Source organism: Peromyscus maniculatus, chromosome 5 (assembly GCF_049852395.1).
Source record: "Peromyscus maniculatus bairdii isolate BWxNUB_F1_BW_parent chromosome 5, HU_Pman_BW_mat_3.1, whole genome shotgun sequence".
NCBI classification, from domain to species: Eukaryota; Metazoa; Chordata; class Mammalia; order Rodentia; family Cricetidae; genus Peromyscus; species Peromyscus maniculatus.
Genome location: NC_134856.1, coordinates 109999989 through 110025448, shown reverse-complemented (window position 1 = coordinate 110025448; position 25460 = coordinate 109999989). Strand labels below are relative to the sequence as shown.

General features: G+C 43.7%; 1 protein-coding gene across 3 annotated transcripts in view; it reads left to right on the top strand.

Moving 5' to 3' along the window:
* Positions 1 to 25460, top strand: part of LOC107399584 (uncharacterized) — a 330418-nt gene that overhangs the window by 219924 nt on the left and 85034 nt on the right. For all 3 annotated transcript variants that reach the window (XR_013051532.1, XR_013051531.1, XR_001576284.3), the window contains 3 exons: positions 1502 to 1836; positions 15665 to 15846; positions 16083 to 16233. The gene's annotated coding sequence lies outside the window, so the exon portion shown is untranslated. The remainder of the gene's footprint in view (positions 1 to 1501; positions 1837 to 15664; positions 15847 to 16082; positions 16234 to 25460) is intronic.

Genomic DNA, 25460 nt, shown 5'->3' with positions numbered 1-25460 from the left:
GCATAAGTGAGACGAGACAGTTGTGTAGTTGATCTGCTTAAGGGGCCCCCTGGCAGTAGGATCAGGATCCATCCCTGGTGCATGAACTGGTTTTTTGGAGCCCATTACCTATGGTCAGACACCTTGCACAGCCTTGATGCAGGGGGAGGGCCTTGGACCTGCCTCAGCTGAATGTACCAGGCTTTGCTGACTCCCCATGGGAGGCCTTACCTTTTCGGAGGAGGGGATGGGGGTGAGTTGAGGGAAGAAGGCTGGGAGGGGGAGTGGGAGGAGGGAAGAGAGGGAGATCTGTGGTTGGTTGGTAAAAATGAATAAAAAAAATTGTTAGTAAAGAAAAAAATAGTAAAAATAAAAGATATCCTATTGGTCATTTTTTTGATGAGAAAAGCTGGTCATTAAGACTCAGGTCAGGGGCTGGAGAGATGGCTTAGAGGTTAAGAGCACTGACTGTTCTTCCAGAGGTCCTGAGTTCAATTCCCAGCACCCACGTGGTGGCTCACAACCATCTGTAATGAGATCTAGCACCCTGTTCTGTATACATAATAAATAAATTTTTTAAAAAAAGACTTAAGTCAGTCACACTAATTTAAGTCATGTCCTGTAGCAGGAATCTTAAAAGTTCTTATTTATAAAATTAAACATGGAGCCAGGTATTGGGGTGAATGCTGGAAGATCAGAAAGACAGAACACTCCACAGCTTCCTCACCTGACCATCTTCTCAGCTGATCTTGTTTCCTCAGACTGGATGCCTCTGAGTCCTTATCCAGAATGAATCTCAGCTGAACTGCTGCTCCAAAGCCTAAAAGCTTAACCAGCCCAAAGCTTCTAGTTTCTGGTCCTCACGCCTTCTGCACCTTTCTGCTTTCTACCATCACTCCCTGGAATTAAAGGCTCACTTTCTGGGATTAAAGGCGTGAGTCACCATGCTTGGCTTTATCCTTGAGCAGATGGATTTCTGCCTCTGGAATGCTAGGATTAAAGGTGTGTGCTACCATTGCCTATCCTAAGTATTTAGTGGCTTTTCTGTCCTCTGCCCCCAGATAAGTTTATTAGGGTACACAATATGTTGGGGAACACAATACCACCACAATGTCCTAGTGGGTTAACATGTCCTGTACATTTGGTATAGAGAGCTCAGGCAGGCTCCTGGATCTTGACATGTGTTCTCAAAGGTTTGCTGGGTAAGGCTTGCCTCTCTCATAGTGGGGAACCGTGGTCGAGAAGGTAAGTGCTGGCAGTTGAGCGACAGCACAGATGTGTCCAAGGCGGCAGCAGTTCCCAATGTGGGGGTTGAGACCCCTTTGGGGGTCGACTGGCCCTTTCACAATGGTAGCGAAATTACAGTTATGAAGTAGGCTTTGGGGTCACCACAGCATGAGGAACTAACTGCTCATAGCGTTAGGAAGGTTGAGAACCACTGGGCCGAGTTCTGTTAAGGTATGAAGATGCCTTTCTTTGGGCATGGTGTTTCTGAGTGTCTGTGTTCTGTGCTCTGTTACAGGTGTGAATGAGGGATGGCCATCCGGTGACCAACGGGGATTTACTGCCTTGAAGGCACGCATGTGTGTGATTAAGGGATATACATGCATGACTCCAGGATTTACTTCCTTCCTGTCCCACAGAGTTACTGAAGGGAGTGAGTTATGGGATAATTTATAACGCGGCAGGCCCTTCCTCAAGACAGCCCTCGTCAAAACAGGAAGATGAAACTCAGGTTTCACCAAGGAGACCACAGCTTGGGATACTGTCTGGATGTACCTCTTAATTACAAGCAGAAAAGTCTTCATACGTTTCCCTTTCTAACCCTCAGGCCCTGCAAGAGGTATCTACTGAAAGGTGAGTATGTCCACCCTGTTGAAGTGTGTGGACACTGTTTAACTGTGTGCCGCCCACCTTTCCTCTCTTGTTTTCTTTCAGACAGGATGTAGCCCAGGCTGGCTTCAACTCCTTAACTAGCTGAGCGTAACCTGAGCTGAGCTCCTCCTGCCTCTCCCCTCAAATACCGAGATTAAAAGCGTGCAGTGCACCCCCAGTCCTAGTGGTGTGTGGTGCTGGGCATTGAACCCAGGGCTTCACACATGACTGAAGCATTCTTTTAACTGAGCAACATTCTTAGCCCTCCTTCACATGATTTTTTTCTAAAGGTTTTGTGCTGCCTGGGCAAAAAAAGAAACTTGGTTGATATCTTGCAGAACAAAGCTTCTATTCACAAAGGCCAGAGAATCTACAAACTTTGATGGAAGAAGACTGAGCAGGCATTCTGTGCAAGATGGGACTCATCCCTTCTCTCTTGTTTCTTCCAGTCTTTCCTCTTCGTTTGTGGATTCTTGATCCAGGTCTGAGTTGGTCAAGGGTGTGTGTGTGTCGGGGTGGGGGGTGTCAAGTGGGTATTTTCTGTCCTGGGCTTGGGTGCAGCTAAGTGGTAGATCTTTTAAACATTACAGAACCCTGGGTTACATCTCCAGCACTAAAAGAAGGACTCAGAACTTTCTTTGCTGTGTGTATTTAGCCTAAAGGATTTAGCTGGCCTTGAGAGGGCTATTGTGAGTGTGTGAATGAGCACGTGTGTGTGTGTGTGTGTGTGTGTGTGTGTGTGTGTGTGTGTGTGTTTCAAGCAAGGACGTATAGGAGAACATTTGACAGTGTTCAAGGGGACTTGTTTCATAACCAGTGATGCTAAGTGTAGGCTTTTGTGCTTCATTTTCAATTTTAAATCCTAGCTTCAGTATGATTGCAAGAATCATTCTCCATTCAAAGTGTCTGTGCACCCTGCGATTGCTGTCAACGGTCTCCCCACACTGTCTCATTCGAGGGAGTCTTCTGAATGGTTCTCATTGATAACATTAGATTCCTGAGCACTGAGTTCTGCAAGTGGTGTTTTTTAGGTTAAAAATATCAAGTTCACCTTTCACTTTGGAATGCCCCAGCGGTTGGCAGCAACTTCTTGTATTAGAGAGTGTGAAAAAGAAACAGGAAGACTTCCAAGCTCTTCCTTCTCTCCCATCTGCCCCGGTGACTGCAACAGCCCCATAAATTACTGCTGCCCTTTTGAACTGACCTCCAGGTTCAGGAGATGTAAATAGTGATGGCCTTGACACTGCCTGCCCCCCACCCTGGTGTGCACTCTGCTCAGGAGAAGGAATCTCTTCAGCTAACTGAAAGCAGGTGGGCCAGTGGATCAGTAACTCTAGATACTCGACCATCCCCAGTTCTGAGACATCTTCCCTAGTCCTGTTTCTGGCCTTGGTGCAAGGAGAATGTCATAGGCGAAGGGGTCTCCAGAGTGCATCCACTTGTGTCTTTAGCTACTTTTTCTGTATTGGACTCCTGTGGGTCTAGCCCTTAATAAGGTGGCTCTGAGGACACCGAATATGTAAGTGACAACTTTTATATGTCTGTTAAAGTCAAAATCAAGGAAACCAGCACTACCACTAACATGATGCTGTACATTGGTTTAGGCCCGGCTTGGTCTCCTTCTAGCAATGTGGTCTTAGGCAAATTATTTCACTTCTCTGTCTCAATTTCCTTAATTATAAAATTAGAATAATCGTAATACTTACCTTTTCTTATTGTTGTTGTTACTATTATTTCTAACTAGTCTTTTATTTGTGTGTGTATGCGTATGTCCTAGTGTGTGAGACTGGTCCATGGAGGTCAGGGGACAATTTTTGGGAGTCAGTTCTCTCCTTGCACCATGGGTTCCAGGAATTCAAAGGCTTGCATAGCAAGACCCTTTACCAGCCAGGCTGGCCCTCCTTTCCTTTCCTTTTTTTTTTTTAAAGAATTAAAGGAGAGCCATCCACTGAAGTATTTCTTAAATAAACATTAAGCTTTCAGGGCTCCTCTGTCTCTGAGAGTAATACACAAAAGTGGTAAGACCTACAGCCTAGGATCATCCTCAATGTGTGGATTCTGACTTCTGGAGCAGCCGCTTCTCTTTGTTACATAGAGATTGGGGTGGTGTGGGGGTGTATCAATATTGCTCCGAGTTATCAAAAAGGGTTTAATGAAATTTATTTTGCTGCTGATAGTAATTTTTTCTGGATTTATGTGATGTATGCATTGGGAAGGGGATCATCGGAATACTTGCTTGCTTGGTTGTATTGTCAGTAGTCCTGGTTTCTAGACCCACACTGTACTGCTGGCTGAGTCAGAGAGGTGCCCCCATAGGGGACTGTGATAGCTCTGCAGGGGTTGGCCTGTGTCGCTCTAGGTAATTCTTCACTTAGGAGTGAGGGCATGAGGAGACAGTGCTTACCCGTCTGTCTATCGGAACATTTGTATGTATATTACCTGAGCATTTAGACCCACCATGGAGAGAGAGGATTTAAAATGGAGAAAATGAAAATAAATTAATGTGATGGAACCAACAGAAGCGTCCTTGTAGAGAAAGCGCCAACAGTTCTTAGAAGCAGACTTAATAGCCAGTAGCAAAGCCCTGGGTTATTGTCTTTTAGAAGCAAAACCCAACACACAAAGCTGAAGCTGAAATCAGAACCTGGAACTGTTCCAGGGAAGCCTGGCCGTGCAGGCTTCTGAGTCTCAGATTCAAAGGAGGGGAAAAATCCATTTTGCAAAGTAACTTCTTACATTGATTGCTAGCCGTCAGTGGTTGATGGGTAGATCCTGAAACATTAACTGATTGAATTCTTCAGTGCTGTGTGGTTACAGTGGTGGCCTCCCTCTGCCTCTCTGCCCTTCTGAATTTGTGCATGGACACAGGAGACATGCGCTAAATGAGGAGTAGTGAGCAGAGTGCCATGGTTTGGCATCCGCTTGTTCTTTCCTAAAGAGAACCAGTGGAAAGACATAGGATTTTGTGGAAATATTATTTATTGATTGCTTATGCTTTGTGGCAGCTAATAAATTGTCCAGCTCCTGACACACACACACACACACACACACACACACACACACACACACACACACACACACACACGCCCAATCCTCCCATTCCAGACACAGTGATACCCCCGGGAGCACACCGTAGGAACAGAGGTTGATGGTGTCTGCCCCCTGGGCTCCTTTCCCCTTGGCACTGGAGACTGCCTTATTTCTTTTCCTGTCTTTGACACACTACTTTGAGAGTAAAGTAACTTAAGAGAGAAAGGGCTTATTCTGGCTCCTAGTTCAAGGGCATAGTCTCTCCTGGCCAGGAAGTGAAGGCGTCAGGAGCTGGATGCAGCTGCTTGAGTCATACCTACAATAAAAAAGCACACTGTGATGAATGCCTGCTGCTGCCCAGCTTCCTTTCTCCACTGCAGCCCAGGGGTCCAGCCACGGGAGGTGCCACCCACAGTGAGCAGACCTTCCCATCTCACTTGGTGCCATCACAGTAACCCCCAGGGCCTATCAAGTTGGCAGTTGACACTAACCATCACAGGACAGTCACGCTTTGTGCTTCCACTTGAGAGTGAGAGAAACCATCTAACTTGCATGTTGAATTGTCTTGACTGTTTTGTTTCTAAGCCTAGGAGTTCCTTGCACCACAGCTGTGACTTCTGAGAGCTGTGACTCTCCTCTGCTTGGCGGGCATCTAACTCCCGGGGTTCTGTGTTTCACCCTGCACCCAGATGCCTCTAGACTAGTGACCTCCTGAGGATGATGTGGGTGGCAAGAGGCTGTAGAGATCAAGCACCTCAGAAAGATGCAGAAACCAGGTTCTAAACCAGGTTCTAAGGAGCATTCAGCCCTCTGTGGCAGGTTCCCACACTCAGCCAGTGTTGGCGGTACTGTGGCTAATGGATAGAAATGGGCTGAGGACGAAAAGATAAGGTAGAGCAAGGACCATCACTCAGGACTTGAGATTTCATATGAGACAAAAGGAAGAGATTAACAGCATGGTGAAGAGGGGGTATTTCCCAAGAGTAGCAGCTTACTTTCTATTGAACCTAGGAACAATGCATAGTCATTCATTGGCAGGCAATTTGGGGTAATGGAGTGTGGACAATTTCTGATTTTTACCTCCTCGCCTCCTGTGGTCAGTGCTGCCTTTTGTCGTGTTAGGAAGAAGGGGTGGTGGGTGGTGGTGGGGCTAAAAGAGAAAGCCAGTGAAATGCTTTCCAGATCTGATAACTTCCGAGATCTCAGGAGACAAGTCTGGCTCAGGTCCCAGGATGAGGTCACACGGTCTGCTGTTGGATTTATGTTGGGATGTCAACCACACCGAAGGCCTGCTGCCACGATCCCTCTGCAGTCGTTTATCAGGGTGAAGGGATGGCTTTTGGGTCAGTTGTGTCTGTACCCTGTGACTGCTCAGAAGGGTAGCCTGTTCACCGTGGAAGAAGCATTAAATATTCTTTTCTGCTGAACACCATGCAACTTCCATGTCATGAAATTTAAATCTTTTTATCTCCTCCACCCTGTAAAACCTTTATGCAAATATTTTAATCCTTCCTTACCTGGTGAGACCTTTGTTTACACAAAGGTCCTGCAGCATTTTCTACACTTAAGTGACTGAGATGGCCTATCGCTTCTCCATTTCTTTATGCTGATTCTTTGAAGACTAGCCGGTTGTGAAGGCTTGTGAAGGCAGACCCCAGCCAATGGGAGAAGGCACAGTTGCTCCCTATATTAGAATAAAGGGCAAGAGAAGTTTTTAACCACCCTGTGCTTGCTGGGCAGGCTTGGGTCCGTGCGTCTTATTCGCAAGGATGGCCTTGCTGAGAGCTGTCACTTGGCTTGTTCCTTTTTGTGAGACTGAGATTATTCTGTTCCTAACAACGGACCTATGTGGATATTTTCTTGAGCATGTCTGAACGTGTCTGGACACCCAATGGTTTTTGTCTCCATAAGTCCTTTTGTGATTGTCCGTAGATTTGGGGGAAAGAACTCCTCCTCCGTGAAGCCATGTTTGAATCAGAAGCATCAAAGGCAAACCCTGCCATACCAATGCCTTGTATAACCAAAGCACAAAAGAGCTGGTGAGTGTTAGGTTTGGGGAGGGAAAGCAGAAGAAGAGTTTGAGAGAGAGGTGCTGATGGGAAGTGTCCTTTAGGCAGGAAAGAGCTTTATTAATGCTGGTGGGTAGATAGGTAATACATACAGCAGGGACCTGAAACAAGAGGCTTCAGGCTTAGCAAGGTGTCTCGGGTATCTACTCCTGAGGTTTCTGAGGATGTGTGTGTGTGTGTGTGTGTGATTCTACACTACAGGGAAACAAAGCTTGGTTAATATGTGACCTATGTTATCTGACAGAGGTGAGGAAGCAGAGGTCATGTGACCCAGACTACATGTCAAGTGTCGTTTTTTTCCTCTGGGTAAGAAAGTGGAGCTTGGTTAATGTTTGGCCTGTAAGATAGGGCCATTGTCAGGCTGCCTCCAACATTCCCCCATCAGGAAGTGTGTGTTGAGGGGGATAGGTGTGCACCCATCATGTTTCTAGAGGTCCTTTTTGCTTAGGGCCTGGTTCTGATGATGAAGGAGCACAATCCTCTGGTTCCAACTAGTTGGACAGCTGTGATAGAAAGATTACTTGAGGACAGGAATTTGAATTGGTCTGAGTACCATAGAAAGAGTCTGTCTCATTCATTCATTCATTTACTCATTCCTACATGTACAGGAATGTATATGTTAAGTGTATGTATATGACAATGATGTCCACAATAACTAGCACTTATTGACAGCTTACTGTACCCCTTAGAGCATTCTAAGAGCCTAACAAATCTTTTCAGCATATGTAGTTTGTCCTGCTAACCTGATTTATAGACAAAGTATTGTGGAACAGAGAAGTAAAGGGAGGCACGCACAGTCTAAAAGTTTGAAGACGAATATACCACTCACTGAGACAATAAGCTGCGTGCTTGGTAGCAAGCTGAATCGCTTAATGTGTTCCCTCCTCATACTTGCCCAGAGGAGTTCACAAGTGAGCGGAGGAGTTTTTATGTAAAGCAAGCTTGGAAATGTGCTACTAGACGGAAGGCAATTTCAAGAGGAGTGTGCTAGCAATTACATGGATAATTCTCCAGTTGAATCCCTCCTGTGATCATGTTGAAAACAAGCGAAATTGAACTGTGTTAAAAGTAACAGCAAAACACGCATGAAAACAGATTTCTCCAAGCACATGTGCCATGGTGAATCTATGAAGTATTACCTAACCACCTCTGGGATGGTGTTGGTGATGAGAGAACGTAGCCTGGGCAACCAAAATGGTGTCATTTATGTCTCAACAGTTAGTTTAATACGTTGGACATTAGCACTTTTGGCTCTGGCTTCTGATAGGTAGATGTCACTGGGAGTGGTCGGGTAGGGATAGAGGCAGTGGAAGATTCTGGTGACTTAGGTGTGGCCATCATGAGCTATACTTTTCTCTGTCAGTTGTCTCCTGGGGAACCCACGGTATTTGCTCATGGTGGTGTGTGGGAGACCAGAGGGAAGACCTAGGGAAGCAGGGAATGGCTAGGGACAGAAAACGCCACTTCACTTTTCAATGTCAGGGGAAAGATGATCTCAGTAAGTGTCCTTTAGTGGATGTGAATTCCAGGAGCTTCCTTAGGCCTCAGCTCCCTCTCTTGTAAAATTATTAGCAAATAAAATTGACCTTACTAGACTCATTTGAAATTGAAATAGGTTAAAATAAAAGGTTAGTACTGGGGCCCAGAGCCCGTAAGGGAGGTTTCTGATGTCAGTGATGAAGTGAGAGCAATCTGTCGTTTAAAGTAAACAGTTGCAGGGTCATCCCACTCTGCCATGACTCAGTGCAGACTTCATCTCAGGGAGACTGGAATGAAACTTGTTAGGAAGATAAGATGCGTACAGTTGAAAGAGTAATTACTGTTAATATCCAGGTCTATCTGTCCACCTAGCTAGGATTACCTTTAGAGATTCTTCCCATACATTCAGATGGGCTCTGGTGACAAAAGGCAGCTCATGGTTCAGAAATCTGCCTCAGCGACTTAAACACCGCGGTCCGCCATTGACAGCAAGGTGGAACTCTGTGGTCTGGCTGCCTGGTGGTGTATTCCTCTCTGTAATATCCTGTCCTCACTGACCCAGGGTCTTAGCTAGGCTTCTAGAGCATCACCATGGGACTTTGTGCCTTCCTTTTGATAATTCGTTTTTGTTTTGAGACAGAGTCCCACACTGTAACCCAGCCTCACCAGGAAACTCACTGGATAGTTCAGGCTTGCCCCAAACTGTAGATCATAGCTGTATGCCACCATAACCCACCTCTTAAAAATCCATTTTATTTCTTTTTGAGACTGAGTCTCATGCAGTCCAGGCTGATCTCAAACTCAGTATGTAGCTAAAGACAACATTGAGTTCCCTGCCTCCACCTCTGGGTATGAATTCCGTGGAAAAATTATTATTATTATTTTTAAATTTCTGGTAGTATGCAGTTTGACTTGTTGGTGATTTTCTAGTAAGGTCTTTGAGAGTGTGTCTACTAATTTTTCTTGCTTTAAAATGGCACATTTTACCATTTAAAAAAGTGTAAGATGGTTGCTTATTTCTGCCATCTCAGCCCTTAGGAGGCTGACGCAGAAGGGTCTCTGTACTACAGTGTGAGGCCCTGGCTCAAAGAAAAATAAACAAACAAATCATGTTTCTTTCAGCTTTAATGTACTACAGATATAACCTAGAGCCTTCAATACATGGGCAAGCACGCCACAGCTGGACCTATTTCCAGCCCCTTCTTTTAATTTCCCAGAACCTCAGTTTCCTTGCGTGTGAAAGAGGTGACTTAATAAACAGGCAGTAAGCACTTACTGAATGCTGGTCACTGTGACAATGAACACAAGTACTTAACATGCACTTGCTGCTCTTAGGATGATAAGTTAGCAACCCCCCCCCCCCCGCCAAACTCCTCATGTCCCCTATCAAAGAGGAGTTCCCCCCAACCCCTTTAGGCTGGCTGCTTCAAGGCCATTTACCTTTCACTAAAAGCCCAAGAACCCAATCTCCAGGGTTTAGTATTGATCCCATCTAGTCCATAGAGAATATGCTAATCATCTTTGCTAAGTGCTTTTGGCCAAAGGTGTAAAAGCCTGATTCCATTTGGGTCGTAAAAAAGCAAACCCCTGAAATTTCCGTCTTGGAATTTGTGATTACGGAATTTGCATCTTGAAAGGCAGTAGTATCTCAAAGTTAATGATAAGCCATTTTCAGTGGAGTATTCATAATTTTTTTTTTCATGACCTCTCTGGTTGAAAGAACTACAGTAGGGTATAGATGTCTGTAGCATACTATTTAATTTCTATAAAAATTATGCAAATCCTTCTTTTCTTTATGTATCAGCTGGTATGGCTTTGGGGGTGTGGGTATTTAAAGCCATTCATTTGCAAGAAGCAAAACTTTTACAGAATGGCACTTAGGCTGTCAGCGTGCCTCAGTTTCTTCATCAGTGAATATAACCCTGGCCAGCTGCATACCTCCCTGGAACATTAGGATGAATAGCTCTGAGCTTGTAAAGTACTTGAAATGTCTTGGATGAAAGGGTCCCTGTAAGTACAGGTCTTAGGAAGGTATTATATGTGGTCTTTCAAAACTGCAGGGCAGCCTGTTTGGCAGGAACGCTAATGCACTTCTGGCTTTAGAGTCGTAAAGATATACATTGAGAGGCCTCGGGCTTCGTCTTGTGAGTTCTCGAGGCAATGCGCCTCCACTTGCTCCCCTCTTGCAGAGATTCTGTCTGAAGCACAGGTACCTGCAAGTGTGCACACGCAGAGCCGCTCTGCAGATGACAGGCTGCCTTGGCTGCTCTGGTATTGAGAAAGCTCAGGCTGTCAGTGAGAGGAGGGGCCCCGGGTCCTCTTGGGACCCTTTGGGGCTGCTCTAATATGGAGAGAGAGAGAAAAAAAAAAACACAAGGACATGCACTAACGTAATGTACAAAGTAATTACAAACTACAAATTACAAACTAATGTAATGGTGAGGGAGAGGTTTGTCACGTGCTGATTTGGGGTCTGGATTTTCCAATTAGTGGGCCCAGTTCTATCAGGCAAGTTGGCTACCTGTCATGAAACTCAGTTTCCCTGTAAGACAGCCCTAATATTTGTGTTACCCATAGCCAGAATGTAAGTGGAGATGCAGATATACATATCTGCATGATGAAAAATTGATAAACTAAAGAACTGCCAAATAAAGTGTACACAAAAATCCTGTTATGCATACAACTGTACTTTTATATGAAACTTGAAGGCCAGCTTTGAATTCTGAGTTTTGAGAATCTTAAGAATCCCCTACCTACCATCTGGTATGGAAATACATAGGAATGATTCTTCAAGTTCCTGTATGATTGGTAAAATGCGTGCGCGCGCGCGCGAGCACACACACACACACACACACACACACACACACACACACACATTATTTGAATTTGAGATAGAGTTTTTACTCTTGAGCCCAGGCTGGCCTAAAACTTACCATGGAGTTCAGGGTGCTATCAAATTCATGGCCATCCTCCTTCCTTGGCCCCCTGAGTGCTGGGATTCTGCCTCAGAGGATTGAATATCGAGGACAAGGTGTGCCTGAAGGAAAAATCTTAATCACCGTAGTAGTAGTTCATTCAGGCTGGTACACCTGATGCTGAAGAGATCTTAGTGTATGTGTGCTCTTAGAACATAGCGTTGTTGCCTGTGGGCAAATACATTTTGGCACAGGGTCTCTTGCCCAACAGTCAAGATGTAGTGCATAGAGGGTAGTAGTGAGCCTTCTTCCAAGTGTTAGGATCGCCCGTGTGCACTACCATGTCGGTCTGGTACTGGTACTGGATATTGAACTCAGGACATTGTGCACGCTAGACAGACACTGAGCTACACCTCCAGCTCATGAGCATTCTTTATAGAGTATGTATAATTATGCTTTTAGGAAATTTAATATAAAGTATGAAAAACTTTCTTAGCAGAAAAGCCTCAGACTGGGTAAATCATGTCCACAATTACCAAAGATGAGAGTGAGGACTATGTCCTGGTAAACAGAAAGATGTCTGGGTTTCGGTCTCTAGGACCTAGCACAGTGCTCTGTTGTTTCTTGGTATTGAATCTGTTAATTTTATATCACAAATTCAATACGTATTCTTGGCTACTTCTCTCCTAAAAGTTATCCTGGGCTTATTGGCAATAGCAGTGAACAGATATAGCTTCCTGTCTTCACAGAGTGAATGCTTCATAAAACAGAAAGTGAGATGTAAGAGTAATTGTAAAACTGTGCTGTTTCCTTTATAGTGGCTTCTTCTCTGGCCACTCATTTGTTTCACACTGATACATTATATCTCCAGGCCAGCCGTGACTAGGGAACACTTCCTCTAGCAGACATAATAGAGAGCCACCACAGAACAAGAGAACAGGCCATTGCTTGATTAAATGACTTGGGTTTTGTATGGAGCTATATTCAAATGCTCAGGTTCTCACTGTTGGAAATAGACATGTTCTTTGGAGCTCTGATGTTCCGGAATGCTAGCCTTTTCATTTATCAGTCTTCGCTCTGTTTAAGATGTTGCCCTGGGCTCTATGAGAAGTTTCAGAGACACTGCAGTATATAAAAGAACTTCAGAGTAGTTGTTAGTATGTCCTAACCTGTCAGTGTTAACTGACCATACTACTTACTTGCCCAAATCCTTAATGAAATGAGTTCCTTCCCCTCCCTGACTCCTTCCATGTCCCTGAAGGAAGTTGTCCCTGAACCCTGCCACACAGTAGCTGCAGATACTTTTCAACACCTGGAGTGCTGTCCTTGTGGTTCAGCTGACTTCTCTTGGAGACTTCTTCATGAAGAGATCAGTAGGATTTATCTAAGCTACTGGAAAGCTACTGAGAAGTGCCAGGTGGGTCCGGATGTAAACTAATTGTGAAATCCAACACGGAAAAAGTCACCGCCCCCTTTACTTTTCTTCTCTTCAACTGAATGCACTTTAAAAGCCTTTTGGTTCACATAAATATATGTTATGTGATCTGCTGTTAAAGGGCCCACCCTTCCTGGTTTGGGACAAATCCCTCCCTGAAGCAAAGAGACACCTTGACTGTTGACACCCCTTTGTGGTGGCAATCATAGGCTAGTTCGTTTTGCTAATCAAAATGTAATGGAGTCGCTTTATTGAGAGGTATAACAAATATTGTGGATAATCAGGAACTTCTGCTGTTTATGGAAGGGCCAGCCAGTTCTCACTGTCCATTTTTCACAGTCTACTACTCACTGTGGGGTATCTCTGTGGGTGTGGCTCTTCTGTTAGTCTCTCCACTGTAATTTTTTAAATCTGCTATATTAACTATAATCTATTCAGATAGAGGTAGGTTTTTGCCAATAAGCTACCGAGTGTGGTGAAATTCTAAAGGAATGAGAAGATTGCTGACCAGATTTTATGATTTTGCTAACTAAAAAGGTGATTTAAAATAAAGTAAAGCAATCAGTTTTGGGCTTTGTTTCCAGCAGGTTGTTGGATGCTATCAGGGTGTTCAAGGACTCTGGGTCTTCTCCTTCCCTCCCTCCCTCCTTCTGTCCCTCCCTCCCTTTACCTGGGATAGAACCCAGGGCCTCATACATGTTAGGAGCTGTACTCCTAGCCCTGGATCTTTTTATTTTATCTAGTATTTCTGGTATAACATTTCTTTTGAGTTTAAAGTTTAGTGACTAATAAAAGACCCCTTGAAGCTGTAGTGTTTCTTAAACCTAGCTATATAATACATATTATAATACAATTGTTTAAGAGCCTTGTGTTGTTACGTCTAAAGTTGGTGTGGTGGCAGGTGCTTTTAGTTCCCCTAGGGCCAAGAGAGTCACTCAGGTTAGGATTTTGAGACTAGCAGTATAGCCCAAGTCTAAATCTGAGTGCAAGAATGCATGAACATGGATGAGCATCAATGAGCATATCCTGACTACCTGCCATTTTCCAGTTCAGTCAGCCTAGTTGTAGCCTTTGGAGCATCAGGTCCTTAGGGACTCAAGTTATAGTTTGTTGTAAGTCGCCATATGGGTGGTAGGAATTGAACCCAGGTTCTCTACCAGAACAGCCATGTGCTTAGCCACTGAGCCATCTCTCTAGCCCCTGGATATGTATATCTTATGTGAGTTCCCTTGTGAGAACCACTGGTACTTGTAGTGGGGAGGGTGGTATGGATCCCTGAGAATTCAGGAAGGCTCTAGAATTTCGTCTTCAGACTGCTGTGAATATGCATCTACTTAAAAACTATATCTCGTCATGTATCCCATATACTTAACAAACTTAGATTAAAAAAAAATCTCTGACCCAGAGTATCTTTTAGGAGTTGGTTCTTACAAATTTTACTAATCCAGTTCATCACTACTGGATGGAATTGCAGTGATGGTCTGGGGGTAAGTTCCCATTGCTTGGGATCAGAGACCTGGAGCTGGAGGCTCATACCTTCTGATGGAACTGAGAAATTGTGGAAATAGGGGAATTTCCCTCTCTCTGTTTCTTTATGGCTGGTTTTGGCCTCATTTGCTGAGATTTGACCTTTCTGATAAGTTTCTTGACTTCTCTGGAATGTAAAGTTGGGGATACTAATATTTGCTACCAGGTAATATTTGTTCAGAGATGTGAGAACCTAGGGCATCAGGTAACTCCAAGTGTGATCATTAACAGGACCCAGGAAAATGTTGCCAGAGATAATGGTACCTTTGTTGTCGCTGACACCCCACTCCCCTCCATGGGACTGGAGGAAAAAAAAGGTATTTGTTATCATATCAGCAGAGAATTTGGAAATAATCAAGAGGCTGCATTCTTTCTAACAGTCCTTCTTGTAATCACAAGTATCTTTCTTTCATGGAAAGATAAAAATGCTTGACCAGGCATTAATGTTCCATCTTCCATCACCAGGGTCTTAAGGAGTCTGAAGGAACCTCTTCCTCCCTCTGTCTTCTTTTATTGAAAGGGTGCTTATTATGTGGTGATCATTTCAGGAGGGCTAAGGACAAACAGCAAACACAGCAGCAACTTCTCAAGGAAGGAAGATTCCGTAGCCTTTGGAAAGCAGATAGCTGCTGTACTTCCTGTGGAGGAGGCTCGTGATGCTGATGGCAAATTCCACTTCCATAAACTAGACCAGGGCTTTATTCAAATAGCTACATGTTCATTGGTTGGATCAAGACTGGGTATCAAAACAATAGAAACAAACCCTCTGGTTCCCTAACCTTCGAATGTTTTGCAATCAAACATCTACCTCTTGTTGGTGGTTATATTGCTTTGATCACTGCTCTGTTCCAGTTGAAGCCTAGTTGTTGCTGGCTTCATGGTAACCTGCTTAGGAGAGAGATGGCAGTGAGAGAAATGGCTGGCTTAGGAAGGATTGCACTGGTTCATCCTGAAAGCACTCAGAGTTATTCCTACCTTCCCAATCCTCTCGCCATTTTAATGCCCCCTCCTTTATTTTCCCCCAAGGATATTTGCAAAAGTATTTGGAAACCTGCTGTTTAACAACAGCAGCAACAACACACACACACACACACACACACACACACACACACACACACACACACACGAGAGTTTAATCGGAGTTAACCCTACGCAGGGGTAACTTCTCCAAGAAGCCATGGGTTGCCAAGTAGAAAGCCCAGTGCCTGGTGTGAGATACTTCCTCTTCAGATTGGTCAGAGGTGTCTCAAAGACTCTCAAAATAATATAGGATATTGCCATTGATTTTTTTTTCTTGCCCATCAGAACTTAATGGTGAGACCCTATTGCTTAAGAATCAAACATTTTGGTTACAGGACATGAACAAATGACTTTGGACTGCTTAAGAAGCTTCCTTCCTGCTGACCAGCTATCATAATACTGAAAAGTGCTAAAAACCATGAGTAGTCTTGCCTAGCTGCGAAGCCTGTGAACTGCAGTAGTGACCATCGGGAGAAGATTTGCCAAGGGCTGTAATAGTGGCATGGATGTTATAGAGGTAAGCAACCACTTTCTGATTGGATTTAAGCTCTGATGCACAGGCAGTAATGCATGCAGGTTCTGTAAGTCAGACCAAGAATCCATGGTTGGGGAGCTCACTGGCCATAGGGGGTGAACCTAATTATGTTTATCATTACTAAAGGTACTATGCAACTAATCTCTAGATTAGTGTCTCTATACCCAGACACTAGTGCAGATATGAGATCTCACCACAGGCATTTCTTTATGTTGTAGATGGAGATTAAGGCAGAAACTCACAAATGGTAACACACGGAGAATAAGTGTCTGTGGAGTGCTTAGCTACAGATGCGGAGTCTACATCACTTCTATCTCTGAGGTCCCAGACCATATTCGAAGAGAGGGTGGAAGAAGTTGAGAGCCAGAGGTAAGGAAGGATTAAATCAAAACAGTATCTTCTGGGCATGACAGGACCACTGCATTCATGAGCTCTCAGCTGCTCTAGTTACCTGCACAAGATTAAACCAGTCACTGTTCCAACATGGAAGAGGGAGTGGCACCTGAGCTCTGCCCCTGAGATGCTTTTGACAATAGATGACTTTGAGGTGAGAGAGAATCAGTTTTCTTGCCTACAAACCATGCTCCAGTGGATGCCCTCACACCCATGTATGTATGGGCCACAGAAACTAGACTGGGTGGATTATTAATGAGAAGAAAGAGGACGCAAATTGGGAGCGGGTAGTGAGGTGGGGTGGATCTGGGAGGAGTTAAACAGGAGTTGGGGATGGATATGGTCAAAATACCTTGTAGGCAATTCTTAAAGAATTAATACAAATGTTACTTTTTTTAAAAAGAGCATGCTTGAAGGTTGTTGTACAGCACCCTCTGGACCATGGATCCTTTGCAATGGAATATTTCCTTGGAAGTTACAGGAGCTAGATTTTGAAATGGCAGAATTGGGTCCATAATAGCTTTCTTACTATCCAAAGAAGAAGGTGATGTTTCTCTGTGTTGTTAGTAAGATTGTAGGTTTGTTTGGGGGTAGGGACCATGAGCCTGGTCCTGTTGGTCTTCTGTTCTCACTTCCTGATACTCTGTAGGTGACCTGGAATTGGCCCCTGATAGGACATCACCTGGGATATTGCTAGCACTGTTTTTTCTTTTCTCAGTAGATCTTTCAAAGTTATTTTCCCCTTTCAAAACAGAAAGCAGACAATTTTGGCTTACGTGGCATACCCTATAGGTATGTCTGGCTGTATCTGATGAGTGAGCCATTGTCCTCATGGTTACTTCCTTCCAAGAAAGTGTCTGTCGCCATGCTATGCATTTCAATCATCTTTATTATACCACAGCTTGAAAAACCTTTAGGGCAAGTCAGAGAGGCCCTATCCACTACCTTCTCTCTGACTTTAGAAGACAGGCTGAACCAGATCCAGCAGTTCAGATTTCTGTGTTTTTCGAGATTCCTTTAGTGATAATCAAGCATTTTATTTAGAATCGAAGTTAGGGGAGGGGAACAGTCTCCAGGTGTTGTTTTTCTTCCTGGGAACATCAGTCTTGTGGGGAAGTGGAACTAGGCAGGACCACTTTGCTTAATGAATGAATGAGGCCCAAGAGCTCAGGGCAAGGCAGACATTTGGCGCTCCCAGACACTGCTCCTTCGCATTCCTGGACCCCTGGAATCATTCACAGCCTTGTGTCTTAGAAGACTTCTGTTAAGACCTGTAAGACTGCTATTTATCATTTCCCATGTTTGGTGACACTGGTTCCTCTGGGTCTGACAGTGGGCGAATGTTTGTTTTTCTACAACTTTGGCCTAGTGCCTCTCTTCCATCACTATTGGCTCTTGAAAAACAAAACCACACCAGTTTGCTCTTTCCCCTTCTACCACAGGACCCTACCTGATGCTTTACACACTTAAACTTGAAGCTGCCTTGGACTTGGATGTCCTAGAGTGAGTGCCTGATAGGAAGGCTTTTCTCCTGGGTTCTTGTAATGTCTCCCTCTTTCTCTGGTTTGATTTCTCATTTGCCTTCTCACCATTAAAAATAAAATTTATTCTGTGTCTTTTCTTGGAATGATCTGCGCCAGGAGAGTTAATGGGTAGGTAGGCAGGTATGTGCGCGCGCGCGCGCGCGCGCGCGCGCGCGCACACACACACACACACACACACACACACACACACACACACACACACACACACACCATGAAGGGACAGAGGATGTTGGTGATAAACTAAGGGTGATGTGCCATGGTTTTGTTTAGGAGTGTCTGCTGTCTTTGGGCTCAGTTTAGCAGTTGTCCACTATTCAGGATGGACTGAGCAACAGGCAGGCTTGTTTCTCATCTTTCCCTTCCAGAAATGGAGTTCATGATGGTGAGTAGAACACTGCCTCATTATTGGCTTTCCTGATGATTCTATGGGAACAGTATTGTACAGCCTCTTTGAGACAATAGGCATTTTAGAGTTAAACCTTACATTAGTTCCCAGCCAGTGCTTACTAAGGGAAAATAAAGATACATCTCTTGTATGTGATTTCTTCTAACCCCTGGACTTCAGCGAACACTGTAAATCACTGACTTCTCAACCTTTACCTTCATTCGTTAAAAAGAAAATTAAAATGACACTTATGTATTTTGTGTGTGCCAGTGTGTATATGTGTATTGTATGTACTCATGCCCTGGTGTTTGTGTGGCCGAGACAACTTGGGGGTGTCTGCTCTCTCCTTGCATCTTGTGTGTCCTGGGGATCCAACTCAGGTTGTCAGGCTGGACAGTTGTACTAACCTTCATTCGCCGAGACATCTTGCCAGCCCCACCTTCGTTCTTTTCACCGTCTTGAGACTACCTCCTTGTCTCCATGGTCCTGTGCTGCGTCTCCGTCTTCCTGTCCAGGCATACCACATTAAACTTGAACATGCTCAAAACTCTTCCATTCCTTTCTTTACTCAACTCCTCTCCACTCCATGTCCATTCGGTCGCCCAAGTAGGAAGACGGATGCTTGTGTCTGTATTCACACAGCCAGCTGGATCTCCAAGTCTTTTTTCATTTTACTTACTAAATATCCCGAGGAATAATCATCATTCTCTCAATTTACCTGGTCATTATTTAGTTCATTTCCTTATTATTTCTTGCCAGAAAAAAGATGTTACTTGACCCTTGACTCAGGGTGTTTGAGGAAATTTTTATCACTCTTCTCCCTTGCCTTGAAGCCTTGAGTGTAGCTAGATCTTTTGGCTTTTCTGTGTCCTTTTGGTACGCCCCCTCTCCACCTCCCATGTGCCTAATTTCTAGTGTTACTAAGACATCATGCCTTGCCATGCTTTCTCTGTGATTGGACCAGCCCTATGCTCTGCTCACTCCCTTGTCTCTTCTTAGTGATCTCCTGCCCCCTCGAAAGCCAAGCCTGGGTTCCTTCCCCGTGGAACCTGGGTTAATATGCATTTGTCTGGGGCCCCTTTGTTGTAGCAAGAAATTGTACAGCTGGGTGGTGGTGGTGCAAACCTTTAATCCTGGCACTCGGGAGGCAGAGGCAGGTGGGTCTCTGAGTTTGAGGCCAGCCTGGTCTACAGAGCAAGTTCCAGAACAGCCAGGGCTATACAGAGAGACCCTGTCTCAAAACAAACAAACAAACAAAAAGAAATTGTAGTTGTTTATCTGCATGCCTGTATTTCTTGCTGGACTGGGTATTTCTCAGAAGTTTCAATTGAGGATGAAGGCTCTGGTTGTGGGTTTTTTTTTTTCCTTTTTTATCTATCATGGTAAAAATTCTGAATTTTATGTCTAAAATGGGTACATTGTTATAGTTGAACTGAGAATAGAATATAAAATTTAGAATTTAAATGGGCGGAGGTTAGGACAATTGGAATGGGAGGGTCCTGAGGGAATTAAAAAATTCAAATCTCAAGAACTCTAGCAACATTCACACTTAATATTAAAATAAATCTTAACTAATGTCTTTATACATTGTAACAGGACATCTCGATTCTGACTCCTGCCCTTATTAAAGACAAACTTCATATCTTCTAGATTAGAAAGTCTCCTCTCTGTCTCAGGTGTGTGAAAGTCGTTTACCTTCTAGAATCTGCAATCTTTCCAATCAATGATGTTTAAATTCAGCTCAGGCACAAACAGACTGGGCAGACTAGTTCAGGTCAAGAGAGTCTCAGCATTGACTTCTGTTTTATTGTACTGTTCCTTAACTGAATAGTTCAATTAAGAACACATTTCAGTAAGCCGTAGTAGTTCCAAGTGGATAAGCCAATACTATCATTCTTTTAAATGTCCACTTGTTCCTGGCCCCTCTAACATGGTAGGTAACATAACAGGGTTCCATGTCATGGAGCAGGCCTTAGGTCCAATCACAGAGTGGTTGGTTACTCCCACGCCATTCATGCTACTATTAATAGCACCAGTGGTCATATCATGTCAGGCTAGTTGTTGATAACTTATTGCTACACCTGTAGATCATAGCATTTCCACCCATCCTCAAGAGACTTCTTCTTGCAGTAGATGGCAATGAACACAGATTACTTCAGCTGTTCAATAGGCAGAGAATTTAACAACAACAACAACAACACAATGTGAAGTGCTCATCCCTAAACGGGACACAGATATCATACCCCTCCCTCTAAGGCTCAGGGATCTTGGTGGAAGAGGGAGTGGATAACATTAAGGAAGAGGTGTTTTTCAGACATGATAGGGCAGCTACATGTACGAACTCACATGAATTGTGACACTATGCACAAGACCTATACACATTCAAGGCAGAAAAATATCCTGGTTTAGAGGGGAGAAATTAGGCACAGAATTTCAACATTAGCTCAAGAACTACTGGCATTGATAGCTGCTGGGAAGGAAGAGTCAGTGTTCTTTAATGATGACCATTGGTAGGTTGACCACATGTCAGGGCATGCCTCCTTACTCCTAAGGCTAGGGGGGCGGGGGGTCTATGGCCTGAGAGATGATGGCTTTGAGGTGCAGAGCACTTGCTGCCCTTCCAAGAGGACCCTGCACCCACATGGCAGCTCAAAACTGTAACTCCAGTTCCAGAGGACTCAATGCCCTCTTCTGACCTGAGCAGGCCCTGCATTCATGTGGTACACAGACAAACACGCAGGCAAGTTGTGCAATATAAACGGAACTTGATAGGTTGGGTTGAAGGGAGGGTGGGCCGGAGAGGGTAGTGATGGGACAAATTGCGGGTGGATATATTCAAAATACATTGCCTGAAATTCTCAAAGGATTACTAAAAATATTTTTAAAATAAACAGAACATTTAATGTTTAGAAAAATAATAGATAGCAAGAAGATGAATAGATAAACTAAGGTGAAGTAATCTTATTAAAAAGTACTCTTTTAGCCGGGCGGTGGTGGCGCACGCCTTTAATCCCAGCACTCGGGAGGCAGAGGCAGGCAGATCTCTGTGAGTTCGAGGTCAGCCTGGGCTACCAAGTGAGTTCCAGGAAAGGCGCAAAGCTACACAAAGAAACCCTGTCTCAAAAAAACCGGAAAAAAAAAAGTGCTCTTTTAATACCTCATGAGACATACATGTTGATTTTTCATTTCTAACCATTTGTAGATTCCTTATTGTTAGTTTAATTATGTCATCACCTGAGAATGAGCATTGTAGAATAGAAAATTGTAAGGTGGCTTGCTGCTGTTTTCTTAGGATCCGAGGTATTAACCTGTTTTGCTGAATAATTTTTCCTATAAAAATAGCACTTTTTTCTTTTTCTGGTGTTGGTTGGAAAGTCCTGTGCATTCCAACTAGTTCCAGTTGGTTATTTTGATAGTTCTCTGCTCACCTTCCTGGTTTTTCTGTTTGGGTTGTAGCTGCAGACTTAGTTGTTAGTTTTTAAAGTCATTTTTTTTTTTTACATATTTTAAACTATGTTCTGTGTATGTATATATATGATCTTTATTTTCTTGGTGACTGTTCTTTGATTATGTGATATTTCTACTTATCTGTGGTGATTTCAGTTTTTCTGAAGTCTACTTTGTCTAATATCAACATAGCTATTAAGTTTTTTTTTAACTTAAAAATAATCTTTGTACTTCAAGACAATTGCAGATTTCACATGTAAGTGCGTGAGCAGTACAGGGAATCATGTGGATTCTTTACCTATTTGTATCCAATAGCAGTTATCTTAACAAACAGAGCATTATAGCATGACCAGGAAATAGCATGCATAAATTAACAAATCACTGATGTTAATTCAAATTTTCCGTTTTTAAGAACTTTGTCTGTCTCTGTCTCTTTCTGTGTGTGTGTGTATATTTGCATGCATTTAGTCGACATGGCTTTACCATACAGATAGGCTTGTATGTCTGCTGCTGCCCATTGAGGTTCAGAGCATCCCATGCTATTCACATCCTTTACCTTGACCTTTTATAACCATGCCCATCTTTCTCTTTCTGTATTGCCTGAACCCTGAAGTCCCTGGCTCCTGGTGACAACTGATTTTTTCATTTCTGCAATTTCCCACTCCTTGACATGTAGCATAAGTACTGTTACACAGCATGTGACTTTTTAAGATTGACTCCCCACCCCCCACCCCCCGGCATTTTGTAGACTCAACCAACTTGGATGTTTTGATGACTTCTTCAGTGTCATTGCTGAGTCTTTCCCCAATGTTTAGCTTCATGAGAATCATCTAAACTGTTTTCAAGAGTAGCAAATCACTTTATATCCCATCTGTAGTGGACATGTGATCCAGCCTGTTGCATATTTTCCAGGACTTTTTTTTTTTTTTTTTTTTGCTAAGTTTTAACTGTTTTGATAGGTGTATTGCGACATCATGTTGTGGTTTTAATTTGCATTTTGCTGATGGCTAATAATGTTTACATGTGCCTTTTCACTCCCTCCCTCCATGTCTTCTACAGAAATGTCTGTTTATGTCTTTTGCTATTTTTCTATTTAGATTATTTTCCCGTATGTATTTATCTTTATATTCCTTTTAACTCTTTTAAAAATCTACTCATATAAAGATATTTCGAATGAGCTTCCTATAAATAGTTTATCGCCAGGTCTGTCTCTGTCTCTCTCTGTCTCTGTCTCTGGTCCTCCTCCCATGTGTGCATGTGTGTGTTTGTGTGTGTCTCCAGGGTCAAGTGCAATGAGAGACAGACAAAAGCAGAAACAAATAACTCAACAGAGATTTCTACTACACCCAGTGTTAGCGGATTCCTTGTGAGTTCCACGGGCCAGAGCTGAGTTGTCTGTCATTCCCCGACCCCCACCCCTGTCCAGCATTTCTTCTCGATTTCCAGCTCCATTGCTTCTGCTGCTAGTTTGATTGTGTTTGGGGTTCCTTGGCTTTCTCTCTTTGGTTGCTCACATTCTCTGAGTTTTCCAATAGCCATGCAGTGTCTTCTGCTCAGGCTTGGTAGTTCTCTCTAATGGAGAGATCAGTGAAGTGTGTTTATTCCCTCTGACCCAGGAACCAGAGTCTGCCCTGCCCTGAGTGAACACAGGACAGCTGCTTCCTTCGAATTGAAAGCAGTCAGTCATGGGGGGCCATCATCATTTTTATATTGGTCATGAGCTCTACATGGTTTTAGGTATTCTGCATTATGAAATATAAATAAATTTTATGTATATATACAATGACAATGAAGACTTTTATGAGGAAGCAGGAAACTCGAAAGGCACATGACATATGTCACACACACAATGACAGTTTGGGCAGGCTTACTTCAGGGCCTGGGCAACCCTCCATATATTATAGAATTGTCTTCTACCCAGGGACCTTCACTCTGTCCTTAATCTGCCATTCTTATCCCCCGGGCCATCTGAGGATGTATGCATCTCATGTTTGGGACAGAAATTTTATTTCTTCTGTTCCTACTTTTCACATTCTAGGCAATTAAAAAAGAGGAAACCCACCATAGATGTCCAGGAAATAGAAAACTACAAGTATTTTTTTTTACCTGTTTTTGCAGGGAGACCAAATCAAAGAATGTGTGTTTGTTGTGTCTTGAATCGTAGATCGTTCAAGGGACCCGAGCCCTTTTATGTATGTCCAACAGAAAGGGATGGAATTCAGGGACCTGGGTTACAACCCTTACAAAGACAGCAGGGCCGAGGAATGGCAGAGGCAGAGGTGTTAGCCCAGATGGTGCTCTGACTGCCAGTGGCAGAATGCATGCTCCTGTGCCCAGCACCGGCCCATCAACAGACCCAGGGGGCTGCAGTTTCTTCTTTTGCTGTGGATACCCATGTGCTAAGACTGTGCAGCAGCTGCCAGAGTCAAAAGCCCATGTCTCACACCATCCTTCAGATCCATATAAGCACTTCTCTTCAAAAGAACCTTCGCTTAGAATCCTATTGGCCAAGGGATGTGAAGCATGTAGGTTCTAGGTTTCAAGCCTTTGATTGGTTAGAGTCTAGAAAAAGAGGGGTCCTGGTTCTTATTATAAATGCGTAATAGTTCATGGTTGTCTTTTCATTTGGCTTTAATTGTATTATGTGTCTGGTAAACAAGGTTCTCAGCTGCATGAGATGCAAATAGGTTTTATATTCTTTTATAGCCAGTAGACTGTGGCATAGAGGCTTGTGTTTGCATAGTGTTCTTTTTGTGTAATTCTAACCTAAGTACCAGGCCCCTACCCCCTTTGAATGGTTTCCAGTGTCACCAGCTGAAGAAGGAGAATATGGATGCCTTTCCTCTTTCATTCTTGAGATAGGGACATTTAAAACTATTCCTGGGCTGGGGAGATGGGGTTGGTAGGTAAGACCTCAGTCTAATCCCAAGACCCACATTAGAAAAAGCCAAGTCTGGAAGCTGTAATCCCAGCCTTGGGGAAGTAGAGATGGGAGGGTACCTGGAACTTGATGGTCAACCACCCTAGCCTATTTGGTGAGTTCCAAGCCAATGACAGGCCCTACCTTAAAAAAAAAAAAAAAAGAAAAGAAAAAGAAAGAAAGAAAGAAAAAAAAGAAGTGGGTAGCACCTGAGGTATGACACCTAAGGTGCTTTATGGCCTACCTACACACACACACACACACACACACGCATGTACGCACGTACCCATATACATATGAAAACACACTACATACCGAAAATTTAGGTCTTCTGCTCCACGTCATCAATATCTTACATTTATCTGCCTTTGATCAACAAAGTTGGACTTTGTGAAAGATGTGAACTTTGAAGGCATAAGTCCATGCAGGCAGTCAGGGAATAGTCACTCTCTATGCAGAAGGCTGTTATATGTGGTCAGGTCCATTTCTTATTAACTGAATCGCATAGAAAGTCTTCATCTCTCCTTCCCAGATGCAGGGAACACAGACCAACACGTTCTGTAATGATATAAAGGGAGAAGAAATCAGCCTATGGCTTGAATAAGTTGCCTCAAAGGCCCATCTGTTGGACATTTGATTCCCAGCACATGGTGCTTTTTGGGACATGGTGGAACCTTTAAGGGGAGGAGGTTAAGTCATGGAGTAGGCATAGCTTTGATGGGTGTTGGGACCTCAGCCCCTTCCCCTCTTTCCTTTCCTGACAGCCACGAGGTAAGCAGCTTTCCCCACTATGTGCACCCCGCCATTGCGGTGGGGTGTGCTGCCTTACCATGGGCACCTTCAACCCCAAGCCAGCTAGAACTGAAGTCTAGGAATCCGAGCCAAAAAGCACTTTATCTCTTTTCAA